Below are 15,932 nucleotides of genomic sequence, written 5' to 3'. Positions count from 1 at the left end.
CCCTATTCTCCAGGGCTACATCTCTGGTCCAGCTCTCAGTGGTGGCCTTATTTTATTGTTTCTTTAAAGCAGAGATTTACAATGAGGAGCTCAATTTGAGTCTCCTGAAACAGATAATGTTTGGTAGGGTGGTTCTTGGATCCCCCAAGCCACTAGAGTGCACAGACTCTTCTCCTTGCCAAATCTTGACCTCTCTGGTCTTTAATGGGAGGAGCCCAATGTGGTACTCAATTCCCGACAGATCCTCACAGGGATTACTTGTTTGCTCGATGCTACCTTACACCGCGAGTCAGGTTGGCTTTCTGTTCTTCTGCTTCTTGCTTCACTGTTCTTCCTCTCTGGTTCTTCCTTCTTCTCTCTCAGTCTTTCATTGTCTATTCTATGTTTGTTCATGGCTTAAAGCCAATTTGTCCTCGACTGTTCTTTTCCTCTTCCGCCCCTTCGGTTCACCTGCTGCTGTTCATTTGGAGTTCCCTGCCTCTGCGTCATCACCAACGTCTCACAGGGAGTGGCCACTTGTCCTCTCACGAACTGCGCCAGCTCTTCCTTGACGGTTCGATATTTTTGGTTACGTTGTGGAATGACTCATCCACCAACTCAGCGGTCAAATCGGACGTCAAACTTCTCTATGCCGCGGCTTAATCCCTTGTCAAATCCGGTTCCTCCATCAGACGCAATCTCCACCGTCAGATCTGGGGCCCCCAGATCCTACGACATTCACTCATTTCGCGCGGTTGACTTGCTCGATCGTTAGTGCGCGATGAGCAGTGGTTTTCTCTCTCATCTGCCAGACACGCGTTGGGTGCTGAATGGAATCACTCGTTTTTCTCCAAATCCGCTTACCACCCAAGGATTCCTACAATATATACCGTTGGTTTTGGAGCGCGGGTCCCGCCTTTCGCCTTAGCGCTTTCCCCACGGTTTCCCTGCTTCCATGTGACCGAGTGCTTTGAGGCTTTTCATTTTTGAGGGTTTTGCCCAACGCTTAGCATGAATCGTGCATCATTAATGCCCTCTGTTTCCCGATTCGGGCTTCCTAACTGCTAGTTTTGCCTCCTGTGCGGTCTCCATGGGCCTCGGTCAACACACTTTGATCGAGGTCCTCGTCGTTCCTTGCTGGCTGCAAACTGCCACTATCCAGAGTTTTTCCTGATCGCTCTTTATCCATAAATTCGAAGTCTATCCTATTTTGATACAGTCATGGCACCTTGTTAATCTTCATGGATCCAATTCAGATCAGAAGGTATAGACTATGACGAGATATTTGCACTTGTTGCCAGATATACCACAATCCGCTCGATCATAGCCCTTGCGGCTTCACAAGGATGGAACCTACATCAGATAGATGTCAAGACCGCGTTATTGCATGGTTCAATCAAAGAAGAGGTCTACGTGGAGCAACCCGAAGGATTTGAGATTTATGATAAAAAATCTCATGTATGCAGGTTGAAGAAGGCTCTCTATGGGCTAAAGCGACCACCCCGAGCATGGTATGAGAGGATCGATAACTACTTGATGAAGCTGGGATTCACTAGGAGTGAAGCCGATCCTAACCTTTACTTTAAGGTTGAAGATGAAAAACCTCTCATATTGGTGCTGTATGTGGATGACCTCTTTCTAACAGGTGTAGACCCTCTCATTCACAAATGTAAGAGGGAGTTGGCTTTTGAATTTGAAATGAAGGACCTAGGATTGATGTACTATTTCCTAGGACTTGAAGTCTGGCAGAAGCCAAGGGAAATTTTCCTATCTCAAGGAAAATATGTGGTGAAGATATTGGAAAGATTCGGTATGGTGGACTGCAAGCCTGTTACTACCTCGATGGAGCTTGACTTTAAGAAGTTAAGTGGTAGTGCTACTGGACCTATTTTACGAAATGCCACTAAGTATCATCAACTCATTGGAGCATTAATGTTCTTAGTGAACTCCCGTCTAGATATATGCTTCGCAGTCAACACGTTGAGTCAACATATGGTTGAACCTCACCACATACATTGGATTGGTGCCAAGAATCTGTTGAGATATCTTCGTGGCACAATTACTTATGGGTTAAGATACACTGCTGGAGATGTGAGACTACTTGGATACACTGATGCTGATTGGGCAGGAAGTGTGGTGGATCATAAGAGCACTTCTGGGTGCTGTTTCTCCTTGGGATCTGCTTCAATATCCTGGATGAGCAAGAAGCAGAAGTTGGTGGCTTTGAGCACCGCCAAGGAAGAGTATATTGTTGCTAGCATGGCCACCTGTGAGGTAGTCTGGTTACGAAAGCTCTTCAGTGAGCTGTTTGGATTTACATTGGATACCACCGTGATCCTATGTGATAACCAGAGTGGGATTCGTTTATCAGAGAATCCCGTATTTCATGATCGCTCCAAGCATATCGATATCAGGTACCACTATATTCGAGATATGGTGCAGCGGGGAGCTATAAGGCTCCAACATATCAGTACAGATGAACAGGTCACTGACATTCTAACAAAGCCCCTAGGAAAGGTCAAATTTTTTACTTTCCGAGAACAACTTAGTGTCGTTCAGAAACCCTCTTATGAGGTTCCTGTATGATTTATTAAGCTCTTGGAGCTTCGGGGGGCGCAGGGTACTTCTTGGAGCGACATATGACCACAGGGTGACTCACCATCCCCTGGTGGTGCACATGTACAGGGTAAAAGAATCAAAACTTTCCCTGTGACACCCCGTGGCGACTATGTAGCAGGATGATTAGTTCTCCTATGAGGTATGGATGATGTGTTCTCCATGATAATTGTGTAGTAGGATGATTAGTTCTCCTGTGAGGTCTGGACGATGTGTTCTCCATGATGATTGTGTGGTAGGATGATTAGTTCTCCTGTGAGGTCTGGATGATGTGTTCTCCATGGAGATTGTGGAACATGATGATTCACTCTCCTGTGGGCCAGGATGATTAGTTCTCCGTGGCATCCACTGGACAAGATGATTCGCTCTCCTGTGGACAGGATGATTAGTTCTCCTGTCGAGGCATCCTACCCATGCAGTCTGGGACTCATGGGAAGTACCTCTCATTTGATCAATGAGCAGGGAAATGAGGATAGGGACCATAGTAGTACCGATGGACGCATCGTTGTATCTACCGTACTCCATATGCTAGGATGACCTTCATTGATCTGGGATCAATGATACTATTTTGGGACCAGTGGTAGGAGTTGTACCCACTATGACACTGACTTCGGGTCGGTTGAGGACTAGTCTGGGACTAGTGGTACACACTCTAAGACTGACTTTGAGTCAGTGAAGGATGGTATGATACATCCTCGATCACTTCTTCTTCTTCATAACTCAAGCAGAGCAAAACAAAGCAGATCAGCACAAGGTAGAACATAGCAAAAAAGAGCAGAGCAGAGCAGATCAGCACAAGGAAAAACAGAGCAGAGCAGAGTAGGGGTCAAGCTGTACAGGGCAGTGCATTTGATGGATGAATAGTAGCGATATATAGACAAATTGCTGATGAAGTTCTCCCTAGTTGAGAGGGAGTGTTAAAATTGGCAACTAGGGCCAAACTCCATGTGGGTCACCTTATTCATGGTGGATAATATTTTTCCTAGATTCCTCTCGTCGAGAGGTGTAGGATTAATCTAAAGATCATCCGATTTCAATAAGTATTTATGGAGATATGAATTTATTTTGATTATGGAATAATTATCAAGCCAACTAGCAACTCATGTAGGCTCAGAAGCCCAACAGACGCATCTATTCATCATCAACATTTGTATATAAATACAGGAGGTCTTTTCCTCATTTGGACGCACACATCTCTCTCTCTCTCCTGCGCAGAAAAGAGGCTCTTCTCCTACTGCGCAGAAAAGAGGCTCTTCTCCTACTGCGTAGAAAGGGACTCTTCTCTCACACGTGTGGAAGGAAGGACGCAGATTTAGGGCTGCAACTGCAGATCAGAAGTTTGACCAGCATTGACCATGAGACTCTCTCTCAAAACTGCAATGTAGGTGGAACTGACTCTCCTCAGAAGGTCGTACATTTTGGTGAAGGAATCAAGGCAATCCGACGGTCGATTTGCAAGATATTGTCTGCCCTAGTTTAGGGCTGATCTAGGGTTTGCTGCTGCTAATGCAAATCATATTTCTGTACTATTTCTCTCTACTGAATTATTGAAGATAAAAGAAGATTTGATCAAAGGATTTCCCCATATTGGAGTTTGTCCTTGGCTAGCCGCCACATCTTATGTCTCTTGTCTTAGCTTGTTTTCTGTCAATCGTTTAATGTTCTACTGCACTTTACTTAATGTACATGTGATTGCTAATCTGTGGATAATAATAATAAAAAGAAGTAAACTTCTCTAAGCATAGAACATACCATAACTTAACACGATTAGATTGCATGCTTGTGACACAAAGTATGAAAGCCTGGGCTACATTACATGCAATTAGGCATGGAGGTGAACAAGTGCATATCAACCCATTCCAAACCAATCGACATGAAAATATATGTGTACATGTGTAGATTATATAGATTTGGGGATGGTTGAACCAAAGCAAACATAACTCATAACACACATGCCACACTTACTATAAATAGTTTGACACAGGCAAGGTGAACAATGAGGTGTGTATCGCAGGGAAATCTAGCATGGACAAGGCAAATGGTAAAGCCATGCTCTACTTGCCTTTGGTAGAAGCATGTGGGCCAAGGGATTTGGGGTTTCCACTTGGCTGGCCAAAGGGTCATATGTGTTTGTGTGTTGTAGGATATTGTACTGTGACTGGGTTGGCTCAAATTTTGGGGATTGGCATGTTGGTTTGAATTTTGCGGATTGGCTAGGTTGGGTTGAGTTTGTATCTTGGATGTGAATGTTTTGGGGATTGGCATGTTGAGTTTGTATTTTGGATGCGTACATGCGTAGATTATATAGATTTGGGGATGGTTGAACCAAAGCAAACATAACTCATAACACACATGCCACACTTACTATAAATAGTTTGACACAGGCAAGGTGAACAATGAGGTGTGCATCGCAGGGAAATCTAGCATGGACAAGGCAAATGGTGAAGCCATGCTCTACTTGCCTTGGGTAGAAGCATGTGGGCCAAGGGATTTGGGGTTTCCACTTGGCTGGCCAAAGGGCCATATGAGTTTGTGTGTTGTAGGATATTGTACTGTGACTGGGTTGGCTCAAATTTTGGGGATTGGCATGTTGGTTTGAATTTTAGGGATTGGCTAGGTTGGGTTGAGTTTGTAGTTTGGATGTGAATGTAAAATCCAGTTGATTGCATGCTGCTAAAAGGAATTTGTCATTATTTCTCTATATGTATGACTTGGGTGTTAGGCTAGTGACCACCCATTTACATTGTGTCTTTTGCATATGCTATATTTTTGTAATTGAAATTGAAAATTGGTTAAGTATAAAAATATTTCTCTAACTACTTAACTAAGAAAAGAGTGATAAGCATAGTTCAAGTCTAGTAGAATTGAGTTGGGTAAACCATCGAATAGAATGATATTAGTGTCACATGCCCAAAAGTCCATGGTATGTCTTGATCTATATGGCTCTTCCCGAGGTAGTGACACTACCACTCTCTTGTTGTATATCTCTAACATTCTTCATATATTAAAGTTAAGGACTTAGTGGCATATAATATATTGTAGCTTAAGGTGAAGTTATGCATGGACCTTAAGTGGAGAGGCATAGTTTAGCTGTAGTAGGCCTAGGCTAGCCAAGCCCTTGCAGTTGAGGCAAGGAAATCCTGCATGACCTTAGGTGTTGAAATAGACTTGGGAGAAACTCAATTTTTCATAGAAAAATTTAGGTAGATTGTGGGCATGTGATAAATGGTATCAAAACTAATTTTGTGATAGTTTGGTGCTTTTCACTATGACAAGTGAGATTAGAGTAGTTTTCTTTGGAAGGAGCTAGAAGAAAATTTGTATGCTTTCGGATGAGTTTCCCAAAATGAGTAAGTGCCAATGGTTGGCTCACATGTAGAAGACAATAATGGTGGAAATAATTCAAAGATTCAAAGGATGAATACTAGGCTTTCAACCTTAACAATAAATGTTGAGAAGATGACAATAAATTAGAGAGTAGGTAGAATGTTTTGCAGAAGAGATGATTTGTATGCACCATACTTTCAATGGTACTATAGATGAGTTTCAAAAGACTCTATACATGTTTACTACGACTTTGAGTACCAATGTTTATGAACAATTGAAAATAGTGGAAGACTTGGTAAACTATAGTGTGACACAAGTCGAAGACCATGAAAACACCATTAACTTGTTGGAGTGAGTTTTTTCCTATGGGCATAGTTCATTAGTGCCTATGACGATAAAGATCAAGAAATGGAACCTACATTGCCATGTTACTTGTAAATTTTCTTGGGATGTTGAACAATACTTGGAACAGATCAATGGAAGTTCAAATTGAGCCAAGGAGAATGCCATGACAATGTTCTTGATAGGTACCACAAAGGTTTGGTAGAGAAATAAAGAGGAGGACTTGACAATTAGACATTGTATAAATAGGATTAAAAACTAGGAAGAAATAAAAGAAGCCTTGAAGACTTATTCGGACTAGGGAATTAGTCTTGGATTACATGGAACCAATTGTTGGGTCTTAAGGAAACATGGGAAGTTCAACATTATATTAAGGATTATTCAAGACTCATGTTGGAGATCAAGAACATGTTTGAAGAAGATAGGTTTTCGATTCCCTTGTGGTGGCCATCTCTGAAACAAACAAATTGTTGAGCTACAAGGAAACGAAAAAAGGTGGTCCAAGTGTTGGCATTATGATACAGGGGTTGTCCTTGATGGCAACTCCCCCAGATCACAGTTCACAGTGCAACAAGTTAACAACAACGGATTACAGATCAAACTCCAAAGAATGAAGAAAGAGAGGTATACGCTGGTTCACTTTGTCCAAGAAGCATATGCACGCGGGTTAACAGAACAAAAGAAGAGTATAAAGTATACACGCACTTTCACAGGAGGAAAAACGCATACATGTTAGAAAACCAAGTATTTGATCCAAGGTATTTGGTCTGAGGCATTTGGTGCAAGGTATTGACCCTAGGTATTTGGTCCAAGGTATTGGTTCTAAGTGGTTTTGGTCCAAGGTATTGGTTCTAAGTGGTTTTGGTCCAAGGTATTGAGAAAGGCTTAAGAGTAATAAGGAGCAGAAGATCATTAGGCTGGGTGGGCAAGAAATAAGATTCTAAGGAATACTCCTGTCTGAAGTATATTTTATGTTGTAGGGTTATGCTTGGGACTAGATCTGAAATATTCATGTGCACCTTGAGTTCAATTTTGGATTAGGAATCATGAGACTTGAAATGACTTATTCTTGAATGATCTGATATTGGGTGAGACTAGATCTGATGTTTTGCGCCTGTTCTATTCGTTATCTATCATGATCTGGGTTTGTCTAAAGTCTGGAATTGCAACAAAGTTCTGAGTCAATATTTGCAGATCTGTACGTAGGTTCGTCTCAGCCAAAGAGCGTATACACGTAGGTTCGGTTCTTTCAAGTAGCGTATACAAAAGAAAAGCTTCTTTTCAGATATGATTGATCTATCTGATAAAATTCTATTATTTTACTGCTGTCTATCAATGAAGTCTTCTTAGATCTGAATGTAAAACTGAATGCATAAGGAGGCTGGAAATTGATTCATTGATTGTATAAGTGAGAAGAAGTGATCTCTGTCCCCACCTATGTAAAGCTCTGAAAGTTGACAGTAGATATTCATAATATTGATAGTTGGTACATGCTTGATTCAAAAGTTTATGTTTGCAGTAGTTTTGAAGGTATATGTAGGTTCAATTAACAGAAGTAGCGTATACACACAGTTTGGGTACAACCAAGTAGCGTATACACTCTAATGCATGATTTTTGAGGTTATAGCTGGTTTTGAATGATGATGCAGGGTTCTGGGTTCTGGTGTCAGTGATCTGATTGTTCAGATTATCTGAATATTGGTTGATGCAGTTTAATTTTAAAAGTTATGATGGGTCCAGTGTGAAAATTTGATGAAACGTGGCCTTTAGATTGTGGTGTTGTGATCCAGGAGTATCCAGTCTGAAAATTCATGAAACATGGTCCCTGATGGAAGAGTGGAGTTTTTTTGTAGGTTGGCACCTACGTACTAGTAAACATATTGGCTAGTACAAGAGCTAGGGGGTTGTAGCTCCCTTCCAGTAGAAGCTGGATAATGAGAGAAGGTTGTAACCTTCTATAGGTAGAAGCCTGCGTACTAGTATGAGTCTGCACCAGTACAAGATTGTAAACATATTTTCTTATTATTAAAAGAAGACAAAGACTACAACAGCAGGTGGTTTTTACCTACATTGGGTTTCCACCTTACATCTTGGTGTTCATGTGTGTTGCTTTATTATGCTTTTATTGCACTGTCTAATAAATCTTAGATATACTGCTTTAAGATCAACACATGATGAATTGTCTAAATCACAAGTTCTCTGGATATACACTGGTTTCCTTAATCACAATTGCGTGTTCACGCTAGTTCACTTCACTGAAGTAGCGTATATAAATCTGTTTGGGAAATAAAATTATTGATCTGATAACACTGATTCACCCCCCTCTCAGTATTGTTTCCAGCAATTCATATCACAGCAGGTCCTTCAGAAGAAGCTTGATGGATTGAAGGGAGATCCATCAACATGAATAATCAAGAAAGCATGGGATCCATCAAACCACTAATATTCGATGGGAGCAACTTTGTTTATTGGAAAATAAGAACCACAACCTATCTACAATCGCTTGGAATGGATGTCTGGGAAATTGTGGAAGGAGGATATACATTTCCAACAACAATTTCTACAGACGCGAAAGGTAAAAAGCAATATGAAACCAATGCCAAAGCTGTCAATACTTTATTGGGAAGTCTGTCACAATCAGAGTTTTTCAAAGTCATGTAGCTCAAATCAGCCAAAGAAATATGGGACAAAATCGTTCTGAGCTACGAAGGAGACTCTCAGGTAAAACGTGCTAAGCTTCAAACTCTCAGAATTCAGTATGAAACTCTTAAGATGCATAGTGATGAAAGTATAGCTAGTTACTTCTTACGTATAGATGAGGTTGTTAATTGTATGAATAATCTGGGTGAAGAAATAAAGGAAGTTACCTTAGTTGAGAAAGTTTTGAGATCCTTATCTGCTAAATTTGAATCAAAAGTGTTTGCCATAGAAGAAAAACAGGATTTGCAGAATATCACTATGACACAGCTTCACGGAATTTTAACTACCTTTGAGATGAGAAAAGGAGGACCATCAGATATGAGAGAAGCCACATTTAAAGCCTCAGCAAAAGGAAAGGAAGAACACAATGAATCAGGACATATTTCAGAAGAAGAAGATGAGGTAAACTTTGTCAAGAAGCTTCAACGGGGTTTTGGAAGGTTTAGAGGTAAGCTACTTTTCAAATGCTTTGCTTGTGGCAGTTGGTCATTATGTTGCCAAATGTCCTCATAAAGGTAAATATGAAAAAAGAAAGGAATATGCAAAAGGGAATAGAAAACAAGTTGTGAATAAAAGGAGTTACTATACTCATGAAGATAGCGATGGTTTATCTAATAGTGATGAAGATGAAACTGGACAAGATTACAAACTTCTCATGGCTTATGATAACAATGATTTTTGGGATAGTTTAGAAGAGGATAGTGATGGTTTATCTAATAGTGATGATTATAGACTTCTCATGGCTTATGACGATGATAATTTTTGGGATGCTTTAGAAGAGGAAGACCTTCATGAAGAAATCTCTAAACTCAAAATCTGTTTAGAAGAAAATAATATAATTATAGATACCTTGACATACCAACTTGCTGAAAAGGAAAAACACAATGAAAAACTAGAATGTGAAATTGTGGGTCTAAGAAAGGATCTTGAGAAAACAGAATCTCTCAATCTTAGATTTGCTAAAGGATCAGAAACTTTAAATGAAATTATCAAAGTTCAGCGTTCTCCTCTGATAAAGATAGGTCTTGGATATATTGAAGAAGCATCTCAATCACAAAAGCTGTCAACCTCCACCAAAAGCTATCTTGATGCAATAAAGACCAGTGAACAATATGACAATCATCAGCAAAGGCATAAAGATGATCACCAGGTAAATCATACTCAATTTACTCCAAGAATGAATAGAAGCCACAACCAACCTCAAGCAAATCATACTCAATGTGATCCAAAGATGAATATCAATAGAAACTACAATCACCAGGTTAATAGATTCGATAGTCGCAGGAAGTTCTTTAATTGGTAATGTTTTTCATGTCATAATTTTGGCCACAAAGCTTCTCAATGCGTTGCTTACAAAACCATCATGACTAGAGAAGCACGAAATCAAAGGAATGTAACAGGAATCAAGAGAAGTTCCTATAATAACTTTTTTCCTCTTGAAAATGAAATAAAATTATCAATCTGTAACAACTTTGGTCATAAAGAATCTGAATGCAGGAGAAAATTTCGGCAAACATCTCAAAAGGAGCAAACGCCATTAAATCCAAAGATATGGAGGAGGAAAGAATCTCAAATAGAAAGATGTGGTATAGCCTTGTATGCAGAAGGACAATAAAATTAGTGGTACATCGACAGTGGATGCTCCAAACACATGACAGGTGACAAAGAAAAACTTCACTCATATAATGCCTTAGAAAAGGAAAAGAATGTCTCATTTGGAAATGACACTCCTGCTGTCATAAAAGGTAAAGGTTCTATTTTCTTGAAAGAAAAGGTTAAAGTTGGAAATGTTATGTATGTAGACAGTTTAAAGCATAACCTATTGAGTGTCAGTCAAATGTGTGATCAAGGAAATGAAGTGGTGTTTCGATCAAATGGATGTGTTGTTGGTGAGCTTGATACAAGAGAGATTGTGATCAAAGGTACAAGAACTCCAAACAACTTTATACTCAAGGGAGGACAACAACAGTGCTATCTAAGAAAAAATGATGAAAACTGGCTGTAGCATAGAAGATTGGGACATCTAAGCTTTTCTGAAATAAGAAAAGCATGCAGACTCAAGGCTGTTCATGATCTTCCAGATATCAACATCCCAGAAAATACAATATGCAAACCATGCCAAATCGGTAAGCAAACCAGAGTTCACTTCATGGAAAAAGAAGGGTTAGCTAGTAAGCCTCTTGAACTTGTCCATATAGATTTATGTGGACCATCAAGGAAAAATTCACCTCGTGGAGAAGAATACTTTATTTTGTTCATTGATGATTTTTCTAGAATGTGTTGGATAGGTCTTCTAAAGCATAAAGATGAAGCATTTTAAAAGTACCAAGCCTTCAAAGCCTTGGTTGAAAATGAATCAGATTGAAAAATCAAATGCCTCAGATCTGATCGAGGAGGGGAATTTATATCGGATGAATTCTTTGACTTTTGTGAAAAACATGGAATAAAAAGGAAATTCTCCACCGTAAGGACTCCTCAACAAAATGGTGTGGTAGAAAGAATGAACAGAACTATTCAACAAATGGCTCGAGCTATGCTAGATGAATTTGGAACTCCTGCAACCTTCTGGGGTGAAGTTGCATTCGCTGTCATGACTATTCTCAACAAAGAAAATGTTCGGGTAAATAGCACTCAAACTCCACATGAACTTTGGTATGGTAAGACTCCTATTGTAAAATACTTTAAAGTCTTTGGAAGCAAACGTTTTATCAAAAGCACTAATGAAAAACTTGGTAAGTTTGAACCCAGAGTAGATGAAGGTATTCTTCTTGGTTATTCTTCCAGAAGTAAATGATATAAATGTTATAATAAAAGAATTGGCAAAATTGTTGAAAGCATTGATGTTGTAATTGATGAAGCATGCAAAAATCCAAAACAGATAAAAACATAAGATTATGACAATGAAGAAGATGGGGATTATTTTCCCACATCAAATCAAAATGATATTGAAGAAGAAACCAATGAAGCACCAAAAGAAGAGATAATGGTAGAAGAAAAGACTCCGTCTAGGTATGTTCAGAAAAATCATCCAGAAACTCAAATTTTAGGGGAAAAAGAGGCAGGTGTACAGAAAAGAAGAACCATTACAGGGACCTCAAGCTATCTAGCATTACTATCCTCCATCGAACCTCAAAATGTAAATGAAGCATGCAAAGATGAATGTTGGGTCAAGGCCATGGATGAAGAACTTGAGCAAATTGAAAAGAATAATACTTGGGAATTAGTTCCTAGACCTCATGATAAAAATATTATAGGAACTAAATGGATATTCAAAAACAAGTTGAATGAAAATGGTGAAGTCATTAGAAACAAGGTCAGACTTGTTTGTAAAGGGTATGCTCAGCAAGAAGGTATAGATTTTGAAGAAACTTTTACACCTGTTGCCAGACTTAAAGCCATAAGGATGTTTCTTGCTCTTTCTAGATTTCAGAAATTCAAAGTATACCAAATGGATGTAAAATCAACTTTCCTTAATGGAGATTTAGAAGAAGAAGTTTATATTGAATAGCCAGAAGGATTCATTCTTGGAAACAATGCAAAACTTGTATGCAGACTCAAAAAGGCTCTTTATGGTCTGAAACAAGCTCCAAGGGCTTGGTATTACTGCCTTGACAAATATCTACACCAACAAGGTTTTACAAAAGGTCCAACATATAGCAATCTATATACAAAGATTGAAACTGATAAATTGCTAATTATTATTGTTTATGTTGATGATATCATTTTTGGTAGAAATGAAGAATCCATGAGTCATAACTTTTCTTCAATAATGCAGCAAGAATTCGAAATGTCCTTGCTTGGTGAACTTACCTATTTTCTTGGTCTACAAGTTCAACAAAATAAAGATGGTATTTTTCTTTCACAAACCAAACATCTCAAACAAATCTTGAAAAGGTACGGAATGGATTCTAAACCCGTATGTACCCCAATGGTAACAGGATGCAGTCTCAGCTCAAATGATGAATCAGCAGCAGTACATCAACCAACTTATAGATCCATGATTGGCAGTCTGCTTTATCTAACAGGTACCCAACCTGACATCATGCATGCAGTAGGAATAGTTGGAAGATTCCAAGAAAATCCAAAGGAATCACACCTTCATGCAGTCAAAAGAATTTTCAAATATCTTCAAGGAACTTAGGACTTTGGTTTATGGTATCCTAGAGATGCAGATCTTACTCTTCATGCATATACAGATGCAGATTGGGCAGGAAGTGTTGATGATAGAAAAATCACTAGTGGTGGTGCATTCTATATGGGTTCCAGGTTAGTGTCTTGGTTTAGCAAGAAACAAAGTTCAATTGCTTTATCAACAGCTGAAGCAAAATATGTGGCTGCTGCATCTTGCTGCACACAACTACTTTGGATGATTCAAATTTTGCAAGACATTGAGATCACATGTACTCCACCCATCTCCATTCTATGTGATAATACAAGTGCCATCAATATTTCAAAGAATCCAATCATGCACTCCAAGACCAAGCACATACCCATCAAGTACCATTTTCTACGAGAACAAGTGCTTGAACAAAAGGTCAAATTGGAGTATGTTCCCTCCAAAGAATAGGTTACTGATATATTCACTAAACCATTACTTAGAGAAACATTTGAATATCTCAGACAAAAACCGGGAGTAGTTGCTGCATCATCTTGTTGTTAAAATCTAGTTTTTTAGAAAAAGGTTATTATACGCAGGTTTCATGAAGTATAGTCACGTATACACACAAGGTTCTGTGGGTGAAGGAGCATATATGTTTTTTAGTCAAGAAAAACAATGGGGCAGATTCTGATATGGGTGCTCTATCTATTGTTGATGATTACATTATATCGATATGCTTTGTTCATTAATTTTTATCTGACTGACAAAGATGCCTTGATCATTGACTTGTTAACAATGCACAGGTAGCACAGGTTCAGGGGGAGCATTAGCCTTCACACACATTCTGCATTGTTGGCATTATGGTTGCTGAGTCCAACTATGGCTTCAGATATTTATACCATTTGTTGCTTAAGTCATGTAAAGGTCTAGGGTGTGATATGTCTTCTCATACATTTGAATGAGTCCTATTGGATAAATGATGTAATTTGTATCCCCACTTTGCATGGGATGGATGATGTAATATTTATTGTATTTCTGTCATGTATAAACAATTGGTATATCCCCACTTGGTTGGGTGGATGAGTCAAATTTGGTATATCCCCACTTGGTTGGGAGATGGATGTATGTATGAGTCTTTGGTGATAGGAAGGTCATACTCACATAGTTGAGTTATAGAGTCATGTTATTCTTTTGGAAAATATTTTTGCAGACTCTGCATGTGCTCAGGGGGAGCATGGATGGTTTTAGTACATCTCAACATGTACAAAGGGGAGCTCAATCAGAGAATTTAGCATGTACTCAGGGGGAGCATGGACAACATAATGTATGTCAATCCGAATTGTTAGAAAATTATATATTACAGAGCAATGAAAGACATAAAATATTGCAGAAATATAAACACAGGAAACACATAAAACAAGAGAGACACAGATATACGTGGTTCACCCAGTTTGGGCTACGTCCACGGAGAAACAGCCAGTCATTCTTTTTATATTATCCAGCAAATTGAAGAGATACAACCTACAACAGATCCGCTGTAACTCCCTCTTCGCTCTCAATCCCCTCTCTCTTCCTCACTCAGAATACAGATCTACATAGACGCAATACAATTCCCTCATATATAGTGAGGGGTTTCCTTCTAGGGCAAAAAACCCTAAACTAAACATAACTTCTACTGTCAGATCATCCACCTAATGAACGGCCCAGATTGACTAGAAATTACTAGACTTTTACAAGGCAATTACATCTGTTTTTAGCTTTGGGGGCATTGCCCTCGAACCCCTCAACAGGGGGGGATCGACCCCCCGAACCCCCACGTGGGGGACAAGTCCCCCCCGCAGCCCCCCGCGTGGAGGGGTGTACAATATTCTTGGGGTGTACATCCGGTTGAGACCTTTGAATACAGAAGATAATCAGGCTCCACACCCAACACGAATATCTTGGTCCACCCTTTGCCCTTGATGTCAAAGGGGGAGAGTGTCTTGGTGTTGTTGTTGCCATCAAGTCCAAAGGGGGAGATTATTGGCATTATGATACAGGTATTGTCCTTGATGGCAACTCTCTTAGATGATAGTTCACAGTGCAGTAGGTTAACAACAAAGGATTATAGACCAGACTCCAAAGAATGAAGAAAGAGAGGTATACGCTAGTTCACTTTGTCCAAGAAGCGTATACACGCGGGTTAATAGAACAAAAGAAGCATATAACATATACACGCAATTTCACAGGAGGAAAAGCACGTACATGTTGGAAAACCAAGTATTTGATCCAAGTTATTTGGTCCAAGGTATTGACCCTAGGTATTTGGTCCTAAGTGGTTTTGGTCCAAGGTATTGAGAAAGGCCTAAGGGTATATAAGGAGGAGAAGATCATTAGGCCGGATGGGAAAGCAATAAGATTCTAAGGAATACTCCTATCCAAAGTATATGATATGTTGCAGAATTATGTTTGGGACTAGATCTGAAATATTCATGTGCACCTTGAGTTCAATATTGGATTAGGAATCATGAGACTTGAAATGACTTATTCTTGAATGATCTGATATTGGGCGAGACTAGATCTGATGTTTTACGCCTGTTCTATTCGTTATCTATCATGATCTGGGTTTGTCTGAAGTCTAGAATTGAAACAAAGTTCTAAGTCAATATTTGCAGATCTATACGCCGGTTCGTCTCAGCCAAAGAGCGAATACACGCAGGTTTGGTTCTTTCAAGTAGTGTATACAAAAGAAGAGCTTATTTTCACATCTAATTGATCTATTTGATAAAATTATGTTATTTTACTACTCTCTTTCAATGAAGTCTTCTTAAACCTGAATGTTGACAGTAGATCTTCAGAATATTGATAGTTGGTATAGACTTGATTCAAA

Source organism: Pinus tabuliformis, chromosome X, assembly GCF_031772625.1.
Source record: "Pinus tabuliformis cultivar Carrire ecotype Pingquan chromosome X, CPIR1, whole genome shotgun sequence".
Lineage (NCBI taxonomy): Eukaryota > Viridiplantae > Streptophyta > Pinopsida > Pinales > Pinaceae > Pinus > Pinus tabuliformis.
Note: the sequence above shows the minus strand (reverse complement) of the source record.